The 19,290-nt window shown below is 40.4% G+C and overlaps 1 pseudogene; it reads right to left on the bottom strand.

Moving 5' to 3' along the window:
- Window positions 1-19,290, bottom strand: part of LOC143956787 (uncharacterized) — an 802,170-nt pseudogene that overhangs the window by 321,418 nt on the left and 461,462 nt on the right.

The following is a 19,290-nucleotide window of genomic DNA, read 5'->3' as shown; positions in this document are numbered from 1 at the left end:
TGGTTAGTTATTTTTTTATAGTTTCAGGGCACCCGCCATTTATTACCTAGTCTCACTAGTGTACCCCTAAATTTAGGGGTGTCTACTTTCCAAAATGGGGTCATTTGGGGGGGGTTTGTGCCATCTTGGCATTTTATGGCCTTCAAAACTGTAACGCCCTTAGAAAGCCTGAAGGCGGTGCTTGGTTTTCGGGGCCCCGTACGCGGCTAGGCTCCCAAAAAGTCCCACATATGTGGTATCCTCGTACTCAGGAGAAGCAGCAGAATTTATTTTGGGGTGTCATTTCACATATGCCCATGGCATGCATGAGCAATATATCATTTAGTGACAACTTTGTTAAAAAAAAAAAAAAAAAAAAAAAGTTTGTAATTTTCCCGCAACTTGTGGCAAAATATAAAATATTCCATGAACTCAACATGCCTCTCAGCAAATAGCTTGGGGTGTCTACTTTCTAAAATGGGGTCATTTGTGGGGGTTTTGTGCCATCTTGGCATTTTATGGCCTTCAAAACTGTAATAGGTAGTGAGAAGTGAACTCAAAAATTTACGCCCTTAGAAAGCCTGAAGGCGGTGCTTGGTTTTCGGGGCCCCGTACACGGCTAGGCTCCCAAAAAGTCCCACATATGTGGTATCCCCATACTCAGGAGAAGCAGCAGAATTTATTTTGGGGTGTCATTTCACATACGCCCATAGCATGTGTGAGCAATATATCATTTAGTGACAACTTTGTGTAAAAAAAAAAAAAATTTTTTTTTTTGTCATTATTCAATCGCTTGAGGCAAAAAAATAAAATATTCAATGGGCTCAACATGCCTCTTATCAATTTCCTTAGGGGGTCTACTTTCCAAAATGGGGTCATTTGGGGGGGTTTTGTACTGCCCTGCCATTTTAGCACCTCAAGAAATGAGATAGGCAGTCGTAAACTAAAAGCTGCGTAAATTCCAGAAAACGTACCTTAGTTTGTAGATGTGACAACTTTTGCGCAAACCAATAAATATACAATTATTGACTTTTTTTTTACTAAAGACATGTGGCTGAATACATTTTGGCCTAAATGTATGACTAAAATTGAGTTTATTGGATTTTTCTAATAACAAAAAGTAGAAAATATCATTTTTTTTCAAAATTTGCGGTCTTTTTACGTTTATATCGCAAAAAATAAAAATCGCAGAGGCAATCAAATACCATCAAAAGAAAGCTCTATTTGTGGGAAGAAAAGGACGCAAATTTTGTTTGGGTACAACATTGCATGACCGCGCAATTACCAGTTAAAGCAGCGCAGTGCCAAAGTGTAAAAAGACCTCTGGTCATTTACCAGCGAAATGGTCCGGTCTGAAAGTGGTTAAAAGTCCCGGGGGTTGGTTACCCTCCAGCCCTTCTAGTTTCCCTTCCATTTTCTTTAAAACATCCACTGGGAGGATCAACAGGTAATAAAAATGTTACAAGAGGAAACTCAGAAAAACAAAATCTTCTATACTAATGACAGATTGCACCATTTATGTAATTATTGATCTGCCCATAGTTACACTTTTTTTTTCAATCAAAATTTTTTTATTTCATTTTCCAATTTACAACAAAAGAAGAACTCACAACACACAAATCATTCCCACAAAACAACCCAACCAAACAAAACAAAAACTTGTTACACTTTAATGCCAACGTCATAACATTTCCAGGGATAAGAAGTGTTCTTTGAAAACTTTACACCAAAAAGAGATCTGTCCATTCAGAGTCATGAACCATTTCACTGCCAGGTCCTCACATCGTACAGACCTGACAGCAGGGGTTAACACACAATCCTGTTGCTGCAGCCACTCTTTTTATTAAATAAAAGGTGATTATATTGGAGTGCGGCTGTCCAGATCCGTTCCTTTACATTCCCAGGACCAACATGGCGAGTGCGGGGGCGGGGGGAGAACGACGGACACACGTCCGCTCTCCTCCCCTTCTTGCTTTGACCCAGAAAGCAAGGTCTATGATGTCACTTCCAGGTCAGCCTCTCAGGGTGTGTTTTGCAGTGTGATCTGCATCACAAAACATTCAGTGGAGCCCAGAGGAGACATTGGGGGTCTTTTAGTCCCTAGATATCTCATACAGGACTTTCTGTCCACTCTGTGATGAAAGAAAAAAAAATAAGTTACACTCAAGTACATAAACCCCCACCCCCCCCCCAAAAAAAATGGCCCCACCTCCACATATATGCACACACAAATGTAAACAAATGCCTCAGGGGTTCCTACAAGTGAAAACGTTGATTGCGATACACGTTACATATAACCGCGCACGCCGGAGTCAGAGCAAGAATTCTAGAGCCAGATCTCCTCTGTAACACTAAACTAATATCTATAGAGTTTTTTTTTAAGTGTTGCCTATAGAAAATATAGGTTACTGAAGTTTGTCGCCATTTCACGGCACACATAATTTAAGGTTTGGCAAGCTGGGTATCTATTTACTTTGCGATACCTTGTTTTTTATATTTTACCAAAAATGTGGGTAAATTATTGCATTTTGTTTCAATAAAATTCACTTTAGTGTTTTTTTTTACTGACATTTTGTGTTTCCGAGACCATTGAGGTAATATTGTGTGACGTAAAAAATTTTAACTACCAATATTTTATTTTTTAGGATGTCTGCTTTCAGAAAATATATAATGTTTGGTATATTTCCATCATCTTCAAGGCAAAAATTATTTTTTAAACATGTGTGCAAAAAATGCAAAAAGAGCTCTGGCAGTGAAAAGGTTAAAGTGAACCCCAGCTGGAGGAAGTTCAGTCCCCAGAAGTGGTAGGAATATGACCTCACACTCAGCCCCCGATCTCTTGTAGGTGTGCTGTGTGAATAGTCTATGGAGAGGAGTAATAGCTAAACAGAGAATGAAGATAACAAGAACATCCATTCTACACCTGATGAGATCCCAGAGACTTTCATCAGAACCAGATGGAATACAATTAGCCAGCTGAACTTAAGTGATACTGTTAAATACATCCCATAAACAGCAGCAACCCAGTGTGGGAAGGCCTGCGGCAGCTTAGGGGATTGCTTTCTCACCAAACAGAGACTTCTCCCTCACTGGTGTCCCAGTCTCAGACCTGCCTGCAAAAATGTCACCCGTGAGAGGAGATAAAATATGGAAAGGGGGCGTTTATCATGGGAGGGGAGGTTTGGAGAAAGTGTGCTTAGCTGGAGCCGTGACCCCTGACTTATGGTGTATCAACAGTCAGAAGAACCTGGAATGGACTCTCTTAATGAGGCTTCAGAGGCTTTGCAAGATGCCACTTGACCCCATCCTAGTCCCTGGTACTGCGACAGTGTCAATCATGTATTAGCTCAGGATCTGGCAATGAAGAAAACACTTGGTAACATTGCCCAGTTAGTGAATGATGAAAATGCATTACATGTTCTGTTAAAGCTCCATAAAAAAGATAAATATATGAATTATGAGGAAAAAAAAGTCAGTGCATCCGATCATTACATTCCAGTTTGCAGATTTTGTTTTTATAAAGTAGCATTTTATCTTTTCACTTCATCCCTACCTTATGGGATAACATTGGGGCTATGAAGCTAATGGGACACCCGCAACTCCTTTAATACCCCCTTCTTCCAGATTTTCCTCTCTACAAGCTTCTCTGCTGAAGCTTGTGAATCCTCTGGTTGCAGATTATCCCGGTATTAACTGTAAACATTTGTTACATTCAGAGCATTAAAATGGCTTCTCTCCAGTGTGAACTCTCTGGTGTGTGTTAAGATTTGATTTCTGTGTAAAAGCTTTGCCACATTCAGAACACTGATATGGCCTCTCTCCAGTGTGAACTCTCTGGTGTTTGTTAAGATATGATTTCTGTGTAAAAGCTTTGCCACATTCAGAACACTGATATGGCTTCTCTCCAGTGTGAACTCTCTGGTGTGAGCTCATATCTGACTTTTGTGTAAAAGCTTTGCCACATTCAGAACACTGATATGGCTTCTCTCCAGTGTGAACTCTCTGGTGTGTGAAAAGGTATGTCTTGGTTGTAAAAGCTTTGCCACATTCAGAACACTGATATGGCTTCTCTCCAGTGTGAACTCTCTGGTGTATGATAAATTCTGACTTCTGTGTAAAAGCTTTGCCACATTCAGAACACTGATATGGCTTCTCTCCAGTGTGAACGCTCTGGTGTGCGATAAGATTTGATTTTAGTGTAAAAGCTTTGCCACATTCAGAACACTGATATGGCTTCTCTCCAGTGTGAACTCTCCAGTGTCTGATAAGGTTTTTCTTGGTTGTAAAAGCTTTGCCACATTCAGAACACTGATAGGGCTTCTCTCCAGTGTGAATCCTCTGGTGTATGATAACATCTGACTTCTGTGTAAAAGCTTTGCCACATTCAGAACACTCATATGGCTTCTCTCCAGTGTGAAACCTCTGGTGTGCAATAAGTTTTGAGTTTGTTGTAAAAGTTTTATCACATTCGGAACACTGAAATGGTTTCTCTTTATTGTGAATCTTCTGGTGTGTGATACATTTTGCCTCCATTGTAAAACCTTTGTTGCGTTCCAAACAAGAAATATCTTCTGAAATGACTCCTCTTATGTATACATGGGATGGACTTTACTATAAAGCCATTGTCACTTCCAGAACACTGAAATGACTTCTCTCCTGTTGTCCTCTGAGGCTGGATCAGTGTTGAAAAGGATCCAAAATATTTATGACTTTTAGAACATGGATATGTCTTGAATCCTTTGTGAATCCTCCAGTGAACTGCAATAAAAACTTTCAGTCACTTATAACACCCAAATGGATCATTTCCAATGTGACTTTGTTTTATTGATGAAGACCAGCATGACCAAAAACTTGGTTCCTCAGTCCACCTGTACAGAACAAAAAAAAACAGAATTCTGTAAAAAAAAAGGGTTTTAATAAAATTACTTTATTTTTTAACATTTTATATTAACTGCTTCCCACTCAGCCTATTGTAATATGAGGGGCAAAAGGAGCCATATTGTTCTGGGAGATTTTTCTACATGGACATTCCAACATGTAAATCACTTTGCTTGTAGAGCAATTAATAAATCTTTTCATTTTAAATGTTTTGGATCGATCTGAATCAGTGAATATCTGAGGAACATGTGAGGTACATTGAATGAAAGTACAAATGAGTGAATTAGTAGATAGAGAATATTGAAAAAGTGCAGACATGTGACCCCTGATAGTGCTAAGGGTTAAATATATTTCTACCCAGAACAAGCAAAAATGAAAAAAAAAAATACGGTCAACTGAAAAGTGTTATGGGAAAACTCCCAACGTTTCAAACCAACAAAATGAAACCTTCTGCATGTGGTGATCAATCTTGAAGGAAATAGATTGAGGATCTTCATAGAAGAGCTCCAGTTTCCCAACAAAATTAACCGCATACCGACCAGCTGCCGCAGTTCTACTTCAGCAGCAAGGCTTGGCTGCACGAATCGCCATTATGGTACGTTGGCGCCATAAATGGCCACTAGGGGGTGCTCGCGTGCCACCGGGGGTGCGCACACGCTTCCGCTCGTTCCCCGAGCTGATGCCAGTGCGGTCTCAATCACCTCCGGGCTCCCACGATCGCTCGGGGCACATGGAGAACCCGGAACTGTGTGTGTGTAAATACACAGTTACCGGTTCTCTGAGTAGTGAACTGAGAGATCGTCTGTTCATACAGAGTATAAAGGAAAATCCTCCCCTTTTTTTTTTTTTTTTTTTTTTTTTTTTTTTAAGTGTGAGGGTATACAATATACATAAAATATAGCTTTGGAAAATTATATAAAAATTGAATAATACTGTGAATGTATTGTAACTGAAAACAGATTTGAATATAAATACATTGAGGGAAGTGGAGAGGGAAGGGGAAAAGAAGGGAAATAAATAAGGAAAGAGTGCGCTCCCCAGGAGGAGTTATAACTGGGGGGTGACTAGGTTGGTAATAGAATTAAATAATACTAACACTTATTTACGTAAATCTGAAATATTAAATTGAAGGGGAAGGGGGGAGGAAGGGATAATGGTAAGGAGGGGAGCCAAAGCGGGACAAACAGAAAGCGGGAAAGGGAACTCTATAAAAACTTATATGGCCCAGGGCAGAGTAGACCAGAGGGAGGAAAAGGAGGCTGAAAGGGGAGAAGAAACATCACCCTTCCATGAAGAAGAGATAAATAAAAAACTTAATATAGAGGAAAGTACAACTCCACAGAAAAGCTTGAAAGAACGACATCAACAAAAAGAATCAGGAAAGACGTGGGAATTAGAAAAAGAAGGAATCAACCCCCATTCACTCCCCACTAAACAGGATATGGCAGAAATGATGTCACATCTGGAAGGGATGATTAAGGGAGAATTAAAGGCAACCCGTGCAGATATCCAAAACGTATTAAAAAGGGTAGAAGACTCGGAAATACAATTAGAAGAGCATAAAAAAGCTATTTCGGAACTACAAAAAAGGGCGGATATGGACTGGATAGAAATGAGAAATATCAGATATAAATTAGAAGACCAGGAAAACAGGAACAGGCGTAATAATTTAAGAATCCGTGGCCTACCAGAATCCGTGAAAAGCACTGAGTTGGAGACTGTGCTTCGAGAAGTCTTTAATAAAATAATGAAAAAAGAAATAACATCTCATATAGCTTTTGATAGAATACACAGAATTCAAATAAGGGAGAAGTCAAGACCCGAGACGGAGAGAGATGTGATTGTGAGGTTCACTCAATACGAAACAAAACAACAAATTCAGCAAGATGCAAGAAGATCTGAAACTATTAAATATGAAGGAGCTACGTTGCTTTTCTTTTCTGACCTCTCACAAGAAACATTGAGCCGGAGAAGGGCACTGAAACCCCTAATAAATCAACTACAAGAGAAGAAGATCACTTATAGATGGGGCTTCCCCGCATGTCTGATAGCTAAAAACCAAGGGATATCAGCCATTTTAAGATTCCCAGAGGACCTGAAAGAATTTTGCAATAAACTGAATATACCATGTGTTAATATAGAAAACTGGGAGAAAAAACCCCTAGACTGGACGAAATTAAGAGAACAACCCTGGAATAGAGTGTAGGGCCTCTCTTCCTCTCCTTCCTCTCCCTTTCTCCTTCGTTGTATAGGGGGAGAGGGGAGGGGGGTGGAAGAGGCAAATAGGGGGGTAAATAAATAATAACAGGTTAATGAGAAGGAATAGGGGAAGAATAGTAAAGGGGTAGGAAGGGGGAGGAGAGGGGAAGGGGGAAGAGAAGAAGATCACTTATAGATGGGGCTTCCCCGCATATCTGATAGCCAAAAACCAAGGGATATCAGCTACCTTGAGATTCCCAGAGGACTCGAAAGAATTCTGCAATAAACTGAATATGAAGTAAAAAGAATAAAGATTTTGGGCAAGGATGAATTTGAGTAGGCTCGCTAAGAGGGGAGGTATGTGCCGGGGGCTGGGCGGTGCACGCGTGCTCCCCCGAGACCACAACCGAAAGGGGGTGAGGCTCGGGGGACCACGCGGGCACTTATACTCCCTCAAGGAGGTCCAACCAGGGCTGGGGTCTAGTAAATAGGCACTAGCCTGGAGGACGATAACATTGATATTCAATGTGCAAGGGGTGGGGGGGTGGGAAGGGAGGGAGGAAAATATTGGGGGGGGGGAATATGTTGTTGTTTCACATTTATTAATGAAGGGTGTACCGACTGGATCGATCTAGGTAAAAAATATACGTTTATTTTTGTTTTTGGCTTCATGATGGAATGTTTATGGTGGGCTATAACCAATCTCCATGAAAGATGGCCCCGTTGAAGATTGTTACATATAATGTTAGAGGGTTAAATAGTCCCAATAAGAGATATCAGATTTTGCAGGAGTTGAAAAAATGGTCATCAAATATTGCTTTCCTACAGGAAACTCATTTTAAATGGTCCCATAATAGTGGTCTGAAGTCTAAAAATTATCCAACTTGGTTTCATGGATATTCCTCTAGCAAAAGGGCAAGAGGAATTGCTATTGGGTTTGACAGAAATACCCCCTTTACTTTAAAGGATATGGAATCGGATTCTGAAGGGAGATATTTATTTATCAAAGGTTTGATTTTTAATAAAATGTATACGTTGGCTTGTATCTACTGCCCTAATTATCTCCCCTGTCCCTTCTTGGGGAAAGTGCTGAATAAATTAGAATGTTTTAAGGAAGGGGGGGTGATTATGGCAGGGGACTTTAATTTTGTATTTGATCCAACCCTGGATGCCCAACCCCCATCCCTACGCTCAGAAGGTAAATACCTAAAGATAATTAAACGAAAACTACATCGACAGCAACTAGTAGAGGTGTGGAGAATTGCGCATCCAGGGGGAAAGGATTTTACATATTACTCCCAGGTACATCACTCTTACTCAAGAATCGATTATATCCTCTTGGACCATCAGCTTTTGGAGGGGTTAAAGAAAGTAGAAGTAAAATCTATAACTCTCTCTGATCATGCCCCAGTTATGGCTGTTTTGGACCTGGAGGATATACCGATTAGGCAAAGAGTATGGAGGTTGGATGAATCCCTCTTGCATGACCATAAAATATTTGAAGCTTTGGAAAGAGATATGAACTTATTTTTTAAAGAAAATAATGTAGAAAATATTGCACCAACTGTGTTGTGGGAGACCCATAAGGTATACATGAGAGGGAGATTGATAGCAGAAGCAGCTAAGAGGAGGAAAATAAGGTCAACGCAAAAATCACTGATTTTACAGGAAATCCAGGAGTTGGAACAGTTACATAAAGGATTAAATGACCATAAAATAATGGACGAACTTATGGGAAAAAGGGAGGCACTGAGAGACATACTGGAACAGGAAACCAGGCAGGCCTTTTTAAAGTCCGCTAAAAGACAATATGAATTTGGTAATAAACCGGGGAGAATCCTGGCAGAGGTAATTAAACCTAGAAGAAATTTTAATTATATCGCAAAAATTAAAGATAAGAAGGGAGTAATGAAATATGCAACAAGGGATATTAGTAACATCTTCTCAGAATACTACCAACTACTGTATAAGGTAAATGGTAACCAGGACCCCAAGGATAAACAAAAGAGAAGGGAAAAAATTGAACAATATCTCCGGAAGATAGATCTACCGAGGATAGCAGAGGAGGATGCTGGTATGCTCGATAGGGATATCTCTAAGGAGGAAATAGAAAGAGCAATTAAGGATAGTAAGAATGGGAAGAGCCCAGGGCCCGATGGATACACATCATTATACTTTAAAAAGTTTTTGGGACCTTTAACACCTTATTTCCATCAGTACATGAACTCAATAGGGGAAGGAAGGGAGATACGGAAGGAAGCTTTGGGGGCCTTTATAACTATATTAGCAAAGGAAGGGAAAGACCCAACATTATGCTCTAGCTTTAGACCTATTTCTCTGATTAATGAGGATGTAAAAATTTATGCAAGGATTTTAGCCGAGAGGCTGAAACAATATATGCCAGATTGTATAGAAGGAGATCAGGCAGGTTTTGTACCTGGAAGGGAGGCGAGGGACAATATACTGAGGACAACCCTCTTAATGCAGGAAGTTAAGAAGAAGAAGAAGCAGTCTTCCCTTTTCCTATCGGTCGATGCGGAAAAGGCATTTGATAGGTTAGAATGGGAATACATGCTGCAGACATTATATAAATTTGGTTTAGGCCCAAGAATGCTGCGGTGGATAGAGGCCTTATACTCTAACCCTACAGCTCAGATTCAGGTGAATGGGACCCTATCAAATTCTTTTGGGCTATATAATGGTACACGTCAGGGATGCCCATTATCTCCTTTACTTTTTGTATTCTCCTTGGAACCTCTTTTGGTTTCTATAAGAGCGAACCAAGGTATTGAGGGAATAAAAGTATCAGAGAAGGAGCATAAGATATCTGCATTTGCAGATGATATTATGCTCTATATAACGAATCCCAAACAGTCCCTTCCTAGGATCTTGCAGGAGTTGGAGGAATATGGGAATGTTTCGAACTTTAAGATCAATAGAGAGAAAACTGAGATATTAAATGTCTATTCCTCCCCAGAGGAGAGAAGAGAACTTAGAGCTCTTTTCCCCTTTGTGTGGAAAGAGAAGGGCCTGAAATACTTAGGAATATACTTATCGACATCAGTTACAGATTTATATCAAGATAATTATCTCCCTCTTTTAAATAAAATTAAACAAGATCTTAAAGGTTACCCTGCACACAGACTGTCATGGTTTGGCAGGATAAACGTAATTAAAATGATGATTCTGCCAAAGGCTCTATATGTCTTTCAGAGCCTCCCGATAAATATCCCAGGGGCCTATTTTAGAATTATTAAATCCCTGATTCAGAAATTTATATGGAACAAAAGAGGAAGTCGCGTTTCTTATAAGGTAATGAATAGGCCTAAGGATAAGGGAGGGGTATCTCTCCCAGATTTTCAAAAATACCATTCAGCAGCGGTAATGAGGAGGATTTTGGATTGGGTTTACAACGCTCCATTTAAAAAGTGGGTATCACTGGAAGATAATATGAGTAATGTTGTCCTGAGCCAGACCATTTGGATTCCAATGAAGTTTAGGGGTCTCTCTGGAAGAATATCCCCGATTACAATGGAAACATTAAGAACATGGGATGGGGTACTTAAAGGTACAGAAGGTCAAAACAACAATAGCCCTCTAATGCCCCTGTCAGGAAATAACTATTTTCCTCCAGGGAAAGAAAACAAAATGTTCCAGAAGTGGACGCATAGGGACATATTAAGGTTAAGGGATGTGTTAAAAGCAAATAGCTTATGCTCATTAGAGGAGATACGAGAGAAATACGGAAGAACACCATGGGATGGATGGAGATACAGACAACTCCAACATTTTGTTGAGTCCCTTCCAAAACCTCTCCGCTCGGGTGACAATTTAAACCCTTGGGAGAAATTGATTGACCGAGGAGGAGCGGGCAGACAGGGGATCTCTAAGATATATAGGACCTTAATATCTTTAATGGAGGATGAGGCGATACCGGCTTTTGGGAGGTGGGAAGGGGAATTGAATCAATCAATCCCAGAAAAACTGAAAGGGAAAGTTATAGACTATACCCACTCCACTTCAATAGATACGAAGATCCAAGAAATGAACTATAAATTATTGGTTAGATGGTATTATGTTCCATCGAAAATGCATAAGATTAACAAAGACTTATCACCCCTTTGTTGGAGAGAGTGTGGGAGGGAGGGAACCCATGCCCATATATGGTGGCAATGCAGTGCAATCCAGTTATACTGGGAAAAGGTGGTGGGTTTAATTAAAGAGATCGACGGGAAGGAATTAGAACTGGATCCCTGGAAATGTTTGTTTCACGCGGCCGAGGGCCCTAGGGAAAAATATAGAAGAGCATTAACTCCATTTTTGCTAAACGCAGCGAAAGTACTGATCCCGAGATACTGGAAAGTAAAGGAAACACCCGGGATAAGAGAATGGTTTAGGGAAATAGATAGATTGAGGATTATGGAAGAACTAATACACCTTCAACGGGGAGCCGAAATTAGATTCCAGGTGACTTGGAGGAACTGGATGGAATTTAGAAAATCCTCAATATATCTTGGAATTATGGGGGATGGAGAGGGCATCTAGGGGAGGGAGATAAGATGCATATACTTCATAGCCCCCTATAAAATTTTTTTATTTATTTTTTATAGGGGAGGGAGGAGGAGAGGAGGGAAGAAGGGAGGAGAAGGGGAAAGGATCCTTTCCCCCCCTTGGTTCTCCCCCTTTTTTTTTTTTTTTTTTTTTTTTTTTTTTTTGCGTGGGGGGGAGGAGATGGGGGACCCCTTGTTCTGGGGCCCTTTAGGGGGTTTGTCGGGGGGTTTTTTTTTTTTTTTTTTTTTTCTTTTTTTTTTTTTTTTTTTTTTTTTTTTTTTTTTTTTGTAGAAGGGAGTGGGGATGGAAGGAGAGGAATCCCCACCTTACACAAATCACAAATTGGAAGTAAGAAAAAGCGTCACGTGGGAGGGGTAATAAATATGGGTAAGATAAAATCACAAAAGGATAATTCTAAACACATGAAGAGAGGGGGAGGGGGCGGGCTTAAAACCTTTTTTTTTTTTTTTTTTTTTTTTTTTTTTTTTTTTCTTTTCCCTCCCTCTCTCTCTCCTCTTCTTCTTCTCCCCTTTTGGGATATTTAAGATCGATCCGGTTGGGCACCCAATGTGTACTTTTTTTTTTTTTTTGACTGTTTGTTTTTATGTGAATGTTGAAAACACTGAAATAACATGAATGTTAGTCAAAGTGATTTTTAAAAGTATGTATAAGGAATATTTTGTACTGTTCTTTTTGTAAATGTGGAAAACGAAATAAACAATATTTAAAACATACAGAGTATAAACAGTGATCTGTTAGTTTCCCTACACAGTCCCATTCCCCTTCAGTTAGAACATGTACTAGGAACACATTAACCCCTTCACTGCCCCCCTAGTGTTAACCTCTTCACCACCAGTGACATTTTTACAGTAATCAATGCCATTTTAATCGCACTGATTGCTGTATTATTGCCAATGGTTCCAAAAATGTGTCAAAATTGTCCGATGTGTCCGCCATAATGTTGCAGCCACTATAAAAATCACTGATCGCCGCCATTACCAATAAAAAAATAATAATAATAAAAATGCCATAAAACTATCCGCTATTTTGTAGACGCTCTAACTTTTGCGCAAACCAATAAATGACCGTTTATTGTGATTTGTTTACCAAAAATATGTAAAAGAATACATATCAGCCTAAACTGACGAAAAAAAGTTTTTTTTTTTAATATTTTTTGGGGATATTTATTATAGCAAAACGTAAAATATAATGCTTTTTTTAAAAAATTGTTTCTGTTTTTTGTTTATAGTAAAAAAATAAAAACCGCAGAGGTGATCAAATACCACCAAAAGAAAGTGGGACAAAAAGGACGTCAATTTTGTTCGGGAGCCACGTTGCAGGACCTCACAATTGTCAGTTTAATCGATGCAGTGCCAAATCGCAAAAAGTGGTCTGGTCTTTGGCCAGCAAAATGGTCCAGGGCTTAAAGTGATTGTATAGTCTAAATTTGAACCTTTACCTACAGGTAAGCCTATAATAAGGTTTACCTGTATGTAAAAAAAAATCTCCTAAACCTGTATGGTTTAGGACATATTCCCTTCATAATGAGCCGCTGACTGCAGTGGCGCATGCGCACAGGGGATTCTCGGCTGGAAGCCCGGCAGACGCCAGACCCTGCCGGGAGGAAATCTCCCCCACACGTGCATGGGAGTGACTACATCATGGCTCCAGACACTCACAGTGCTGGAGTCCCGATACCCAGAAGACTCGCCGAGGGAACATGTCAGCTCCCTCAGCGTGCATCGGGTGAGATGTCGGGGCCTTATTCTAAGGTAAGTATTTCATAATGAGCTAGTATGTGGTGCATACTAGCTCATTATGCCTTTTCCCTTACAGGTGTGTAAAAAAAAAATGTCAGCGGGGATACAACCGCTTTAAGTGGTTAAGAGTCAGCAGCTATAGCTGGTAATATAAGGAGACTTACCTTTCCAGGGATCCAGTGAAGTCCTCACCTGAACCAATTTGTCAATGGTCTTTGGGTGAAGTCACCGGCATCTCAAGTAAGGTAACAGGAAGTGATGCCTTTCGGCCTTCACAGTCAGTTTTCTACTGCGCATGCGGGAGCCGCTCTGCGGCTTGTGAATGGTCCTGCAGTCTTCTGGGACCTGTGATGTGTACCAGAAGACTGCGGGGGGGAGAGGGGGATGAACTTCCAGCTCAGACTGCAGTGATCTGATCTGGAAGTGAGCGGGTACCTGCCAAAATCAGGTACCCACCCCCCTCAAAAAAAGTGCCAAATGTGTCAGTGGAGGGGGGAGGATGCTAGACATGTGCAAAAGGAAAAAAATATATAGTTTTTTAGTTTTAATTAATTAATTTGATTTAGTTATATTTGCTAAATTCATTAAATTAGTTTTCGGATTTTGTTTTGTTTTCTACCGATTTCGAAAAATCCGTCGCATTCGAAAATATTTCAACCAAATTCGAAAATATTTCTACCGGATTCAAAATTATTTCAACCGGATTCGAAAATATTTTGCGACCCATATTTAGGGCCATGTATCTCGAGATCACTTGGTGCTAGAAGAGATGTTGTAGTGCTAGTTCTACTGTGTTTGCATACCAAATTTGGGGTTTCTAGCTATAAGTGGCTCCGAGATACGCGGCCCCAAAGTCGGGTTGCAAAATGTCAGTCTCTGCTGCAGAAAAGTATTTGGCATATTGCCCATATCTGGGGTCACTTGGTGGCAGGTGACGTGGCAAGTGGACAATACACAACTTGTGGCAGGTGACGTGGCAAGTGGACAATGACATACAGCATATGTACTTGTCTTGCGATCGACATCCGTGACTTCTTCAATCAGGCATGCTGACAACTTCATTGATGTGATAAATATAAATGAAATAAGATGTGGGTGTTTTTTGCACTGTACACTGCAAGTATGAGAAGTTGATGTGACAGATGTATATAAGTAACTAACCATCTTCTAAAATTGCTAATTCAAATAGAAAAGATTAGAACAGAATAGAAAAAAATAGATAATAGAATAGAATAAAATAGAAAGAATATACAACCATCTTCTGAAATTCAAATTTGAATAGAATTAGAAATGAAATAGATAATATCTATATTCTTTTCTGTTCTATTGATTTTAATAGAATATAAAAAAAAATACACTAGAAAAAGAATAGAAAAGAATATAATATATTCTGTTCTGTTCTGTTCTATCTTTTTTCTAGTCTATTTTCTATTTTATTATAATCTTTTCTATCCAAATTTAAAATTAATCAATTTAAAAATTTGAATTCATACTATTCGAAATTCAAATTTGTTCTATTTGAAATTCGAATTTCAGAAGATGGTTGTAGATTCTTTCTATTTTATTCTATTCAATTATATTTTTTCTAATCTTTTCTATTTGAATTAGAAATTTTGGAAGATGGTTAGTTACTTATATACATCTGTCACATTAACTTCTCATACTTGCAGTGTACAGTGCAAAAAACACTCACATCTTATTTCATTATATTTATCACATCAATGAAGTTGTCAGCATGCCTGATTGAAGAAGTCACGGATGTCGATTGCAAAACAAGTACATATGCTGTATGTCATTGTCCACTTGCCACGTCACCTGCCACCTGTGGGGTTCCTAGCACCAAGTGACCCTGAGATATGGGCAATATGCCAAGTACTTTTCTGCAGAAGACAATGACATTTTGCGACCCCACTTTGGGGCCACGTATATTGTAGCTAGAAACCCCAAATTTGGTATGCAAACACAGTAGAACTAGCACTACCAAATTTGGGGTTTCTAGCACCAAGTGACCCCAAGATATGTGGCCTCAAATTCGGGTCGTAAAATGTCATTCTCTGCTGCAGAAAAGTGCTTGACATTTTGCGACCCGACTTTGGGCCCCGTACCTCGGGGTCACCTGGTGCTAGAAACCACAAATTTGGAGATGTTGTAGTGCTAGTTCTACTGTGTTTGCATACCAAATTTGGGGTTTCTAGCTATAAGTTGCCCCGAGATACGTGGCACCAAATTCGGGTCCCAAAATGTCAAGCACTTTTCTGCAGCAGAGAATGACATTCTGCAAACCGAATTTGGGGCCACATATCTCGGGGCCACTTTATAGCTGTAAGTGGCCCTGAGGTACGTATCTCAGGGTCACTTGGTGCTAGGAACCCCATAACGTGTGGCATGTGATGTGGCAAGTGGACAATCCACAACTTGGTCATGTGGCACTTGTGGCAGGTCACGTGGCACTCGTGGCCGGTCAAGTGGCACTTATGGCCGGTCATGTGGCACTCGTGGCAGGTGTCGTGGCAAGTGGACAATACACAACTTGTGGCAGTTGATGTGGCAAGTGGACAATACACAACTTGTGACAGGTGACGTGGCAAGTGTACAATACACAACTTGTGACAGGTGACGTGGCAAGTGGAAAATACACAACTTGTGGCAGGTGATGTGGAAAGTGGACAATACACAACTTGTGGCTGGTGATGTGGAAAGTGGACAATACACAACTTGGGGTTGGGGTTAGGCTTAGGGTTAGGGTTATGGTTGGGGTTAGGGTTTCCCCTTGAAGAATAAGGCTTGGACTCAGTGATAGAATAAAAATAAATAGAAATATAATATTTTATACTATTCTGTTCAATTGTTTTTCTAGTCTATTCTTTTCTATTCAAATCTTTTCTATTCTAATTAATTCTATAGGAAATTTGAATTTCGGAAGATGGTTATAGATATATTTATATAGATAGAGATAGTTATATATATATATAGTATATATATACACATATATATATATATATATATATATATATATATATCTTCTGAAATTCGAATGAAGCATAAAAATTTGGATCAAATTCGAATAGAAAATGTTTGAATATAAAATAATAGAAAAGAATAGACTAAGAATTGACTATAATAAAATATAATATATATTATTTTGGTTTCCATTGTTTTGAGTTATTTTCAAATCTATTCTCGAATTCAAATTTATACTATTCGAAATTATAATTTCGGAAGAAGGTAATTTTCTTCTATAGTATTTTATTACATTCTATTAAATTCTATTCTATTCTTTACTATTCTTTTATTTTCATTCTATTGTGTTATTATTTTATATTCTATTTTACTGTATTCTTTTTTTTTAAATCGTTTTAATTTTTTTTTCGATTTTTATTCAAATTTGTTTTCAAATTCGATTTGAATTGTTTTCAAATTCGAATTTTTTCAAATTTGATTCAAATTTCGTCCGAATTCGGTTGAATTAGTTGGCATTGTAATTCGGTAATTCAGATGCATCCAAATGTCCGAATAATGAAAATTTGTCCGAATTTTTATTCGGAACGAAATGAAATTCACTTGTCTAGAGGATGCATACAAGTGTAATTTCCCCTTTAGGGCCATTAACATGTGGTAATGTGAGTTCCCGCTACACAGAAATGTGAATGCAGCTTGACAGCTGAGTGACTCCATCCACTCCCTCCTATGTACTTCAATGAAGCTGGCCATACACTATGCAATCTGATTGTACAATGGGCTTTAGATGTACCATCATCAGATTGTATAGTGTATGGTGATCATTACAGAACCCAGGACATACTTCTTCTGATTTCAATATTACAGCTCTATCCACATCGGCTGTTGTCTGATCGCTCAGCTCCTGCACATTCTGCCAAATGAAAGATCTATAGCTGCATATTTAGTGAGAACGGTGATCAGTGATTGCATAGGAAAAAATGTGCACCTGATGAGGTGGGTGGAAGGGGGAGGGTAGATGATGCAGGGTGTGTCACATCCCAAGGTGTGTCCAGGAAGTAATGGAGAAGTGATTATACAGCCAGCTGGACACTGAGGTAAGGGGGGTGGAAGATAAATAGAAAGAAGTATATTGGTACATGGGGGGCTGGGATTTAGGTGGGGAGGGGAACTTATCCTTTAAGTCAGCAATGTGAGGGGGTGCAGTGTTTGGGGTACACAGTGTTTATAGATTGTGAGGGGGAGGGGTGAAATGACGCAGTGAGGGTCTGGGACAATAAAGACCACTCTTGGACAAATTGTAACCTACAACTGCCTGGTGAGGTCTAATGACCACAAAGCTAGAAGATAAAATGTAAAATGTTCCAGAAGGGGGCGCTCTGTCAGGGGAGTGGGGGGCAGAGAAGAGTGATCTGGAGATCTGACCTCGGGACCATGGAGGGAACAGTAATTGGAGGTGTATTGTAGATCTGCTTCATTGCCGGGTTCACCTCCATTACCACCAAGAGATCTTCCATATACCAGCAAATACAAGTGTGACCCCCAAATCTCATCCAGTCACCTTACATGAGAACATGTCCCCCCATCCCCCATCCTGTGTCAGGGTGAAAAGGGAGGATCTAGTCTGCTGGTCTGTAGTAAGTCTGGTGGAGGGGAGGGGTATTAGGAATGTCATGTATATCAGCTGTGCTGGATCATTAGTGGCCCCAGACCTGCAATCCGGACAGTCCAGTATACAGACAGAGGGGGGATTTACTAAAGGGAAATAGGCTGTTCAAAGAAATGTCCCCCCAGAGATTAGTGAGTGTGGTGAAATGTCACTTTGTAATGAATATCCAATCACGTGCAAAGAAATAAACACATGGAATGTTACTTAGACATGGTTGGATGATGGAAGTCAACAGAACTCCGCCTCCTTCACTGACCACTTGTCTACCAATGTACATTTTTCATCCTTCTGGTAATAAAGAGGTTAATAGAGAAAGGAGCTTTGTATTACTCTCAGCCAGTGATTGGCTGTCATGTAGAGGTGATCAGGGCAAGTGGAGAACCGGCCAATCACAATACAGGGAATGTGCCCCCCCCCCCCTTGGTAAGCCGAGGCACCCACTCCTACCAGACCGCACCCTCCATCCGCTCTGGGAACCCAAAACCAGGACAGCAATGGCTCTGTCCTAGCCCGTCGGCCATCTTGGTCCACCCAGGCACAGCCACAGGACTCCCCCGGCACCCGGAGCATACCCCCTGTACCCCCCCAGCAGGTTCTACCGGGACCTGGTCCATTCTGACCCTAGCCCATCCATAGCCACTGATGATCGCCTCTGCTCTAGCTAGCTAGACGAGGAAGACTGCGGCTGCGGATGAGCTCCAGCCCACGCCAGCCCACCTCCCAGTTCACCCACACCTCCATTCAGCAGGCCGGCGTGCCCTTCCCAGCTCAGAACACCGCTGCCTTAGCAACCAGACCACACCGCAGAGGCACCGGGTGTCACATCAAGCCAGGACTGCCCCACCCAGATGTAGCTACATCACTGGTAAGGTAAGGTAAGCAGCGCCCTCTTCTCCCAGCCCCCTCTAATTGCCTCTCTTCTTCTCTGGACTAGTGCCGATTACCAGCCTCCATTCAAACAATCCTAGGGAAAGAACAACTACTAAAGACCGACCCAAAATCAACCATAAAACACAGGAAGATACCAACTCAACCCCAACAATTAGCATGCACCATGATCAACACCAGGTCGGCAGTCAAACAGACTGGAAGTGCACGATTTCATCACCCAAAACATATTATACATATACAAATACAAATAGACTGCCTCTTCATCACGGAAAGCTGGCTAACACCCGACTGCAACACCATCCTAACGGAATTGGTGCCTGAAAACGACAGGATCCTAACTGAGCATAGGAAAGGAAAAAAAAGGAGGAGGCCTAGCAGTGATTTTTAAATCTCACCTGGTGCTCA

This window comes from Lithobates pipiens, unplaced genomic scaffold (assembly GCF_037356315.1).
Source record: "Lithobates pipiens isolate NorthernLeopardFrog02 unplaced genomic scaffold, aLitPip1_a1.2 Scaffold_41, whole genome shotgun sequence".
Classification (NCBI taxonomy): Eukaryota; Metazoa; Chordata; class Amphibia; order Anura; family Ranidae; genus Lithobates; species Lithobates pipiens.
The sequence above is the reverse complement of the archived record's forward strand: the minus strand, read 5'-3'. Positions and strand labels throughout refer to the sequence as shown.